This window comes from Tachyglossus aculeatus, chromosome 11 (assembly GCF_015852505.1).
Source record: "Tachyglossus aculeatus isolate mTacAcu1 chromosome 11, mTacAcu1.pri, whole genome shotgun sequence".
Classification (NCBI taxonomy): domain Eukaryota; kingdom Metazoa; phylum Chordata; class Mammalia; order Monotremata; family Tachyglossidae; genus Tachyglossus; species Tachyglossus aculeatus.
The window spans coordinates 40,108,100-40,110,456 of record NC_052076.1 but is presented as its reverse complement, the minus strand read 5'-3'; the positions used below and the strand labels follow the sequence as shown (position 1 = coordinate 40,110,456).

At 41.2% G+C, this 2,357-nt stretch overlaps 1 non-coding gene across 1 annotated transcript; it reads right to left on the bottom strand.

Annotated features, from left to right (window-relative positions):
* Positions 1–1,303: 1,303 nt before the first annotated feature.
* LOC119935381 lies at positions 1,304–1,441 on the bottom strand. Its single transcript, XR_005453266.1, has one exon. It is a non-coding gene; the product is annotated as a small nucleolar RNA SNORA7 (small nucleolar RNA).
* Positions 1,442–2,357: the final 916 nt, after the last annotated feature.

Genomic DNA, 2,357 nt, shown 5'->3' with positions numbered 1-2,357 from the left:
ATCCTATCATCTGGCAGGGGTCAATGGGAAAGAGATTTATTATAGGTGAGTCAACTGAAGAGGATAGTCTTAGACTTTCTCTGCATGGTCTTTTGCAGATCTGACTTTTTTTTAAATGATATTTGTTAAGTGCTTACTACTAGCATCACTTATGGTTTGTGTGTAGCCTAATGGAAAGAGCTAGAAGACAGAGGATCTGGGTTCTAATTTGATCACTTGCCTGCTGGGAGACTTAGGGAAAGTTACAACTTCTGTGCCCCAGTTTCCACATGTGTAAAAGGGAGTTAAATACCTGTTCTTACTCCCTTCCCTCTTAGAATGTGAGCCCCTGAGGGACAGAGATAGTATCTGACCCAGTTATCTTGTATCTATTTCGGTGCTTAGTGCAGTGCTTGGCCCATAGTAAGTACATAACAAATAACACAATTACCATTATTACCACTCATAATAATAATACATAATTAGAAATGACAAAAATCTACCACAAAATAAGACTCAGCTTTGAAGCCATGCTCATTTCAACACGGCTGTACTGGGTTGAACTAAAATTGCAAAACCAAAAGCAAGAGATGTAGAGGGTAAGATTTAAAGACATTGTAAAGTGCCTCAGTCAATCCCGCATTCCACCTGAAAACTGGAGGTCAACTGCTCATCAATCCCAGCATTGTGCACTTCAAATGAAAAATGAGTGGCTCTTTTTGAGAAACTAACAGGGATTCCAAAGCAAGGAGGCAAAAGGGGAAACAGGGCCTTGTTCTGCAAGCAATAATCATGTTAGCACGGCAAAGAGAAGCAGCATGGCCTAGTGGATAAAAAACAGGCCTGAGAGTCAGAAGGACCTGGGTTCTAATCTCAGGTCTGCCACTTGTCTGCTGTGTGACCTTGGGCAAATTACAGCATGTTTCTGTGCCTCAGATCCCTCATCTGTAAAATGGGGATTAAGACTGAGCACCATGTGCAACAGGGACTGTGCCCAACCTAATTAGCTTGTATTTATCCCGGTGCTTAGTACAGTCCCTGACACATAGTAAGAGCTTAGCATAAACATAAAAAAAATAAAAAAAAACTATAGGTTAACCCTTTTGTGTGCCCACTGTGGCCATCTTCGACCGTTAGCGACTCCATGGACAGATCTCTCCCAGGACACCCCGTCTCCATCTGCAATTGTTCTGGTAGTATATCTGTAGAGTTTTCTCAGTAAAAATACCAAAGTGGTTTACCAATGCCTTTTTCCAAACAGGAAATCTGAGTCTCTACTCTTGACTTCACTCATCCTGCTGCTGCCCAGCACAGATGAGATTTGATTTATAGCAGATTGGCTTCCACTTACTAGCCACTGTCCAAGCTATAAATGGAAAGAGTATGCCCCTGCTTGACTCTCTCTCCCACAGCCGAGACTGGTAGAGTACTGGAAACTCTCCAGGTGTGGTCCTGAGAGGAGCAAAGGAGATTAGGGCTTAATTAATGGCTTACACTTTGAGAAAAGCTCAGCCATGACCACATTTTTCAATATCAGGTGGTTACTCTGGCTTTTTGAATGATCTCTCAGGTGATGCCTTTGGTGTTTGTGGTTATAATATCTGCTTTTCCCCCACTTTCCAATAATAGGATTCTTCCCACTTAATGACTTTCTATACACTATGGAAACAGGGGACCCTGACAATAAAACTTGGGTTCATTTAAAAACAAACAAAATTCCAAACCCTTCCACCGTTCCACCACAGCAGCACAAATAAGAATGAATTAAAAAGTACCATACAATGTCACTCCTCTAAATTTTTGAACACTGTAGTCAAATTCAGTTTCCCAAACTCACTGTGGGCAGGGAACATGTCTACCAACTCTGTTATATTCTGCTCTCCCAAGTGCTTAGACAGTACTTTGCACATGGTAAGCACTCAATAAATAGCTTCTAGACTGTAAGCCCAGTTTGGGTAGGGATTGTCTCTAGTGCTGAATTGTACCTTCCAAGCGCTTAATACTGTGCTCTGCACACAGTAAGTGCTCAATAAATATGATTGAATGAATGAAATGCAATTGATTGATTAAACCATGTGCCTATTAGGATGGGGGAAGAGGCTGGGCTGAAGGGAGAAAGAAAATTGTGCCCTCCCCACCCTTCTCCTGCATAAAAGTTTTCTGACTCTGGTTGCTCTCCTATAACCATGCTTCAGAATGCAATTTTAGGAAAACCCTTTACTTAAGTTCAGAGAAGTCAATTTGGTTGGGAGATAGAAAAGCTACACTTAATCCCTAAATCTCCTCTTTCATTTTAAATTTAGGAAAATCTGTAATGGCAACACTATCCGTCAACATGAACAAAAAACAAAAAAAAAAGCACCTGAAACCTCAGAGGA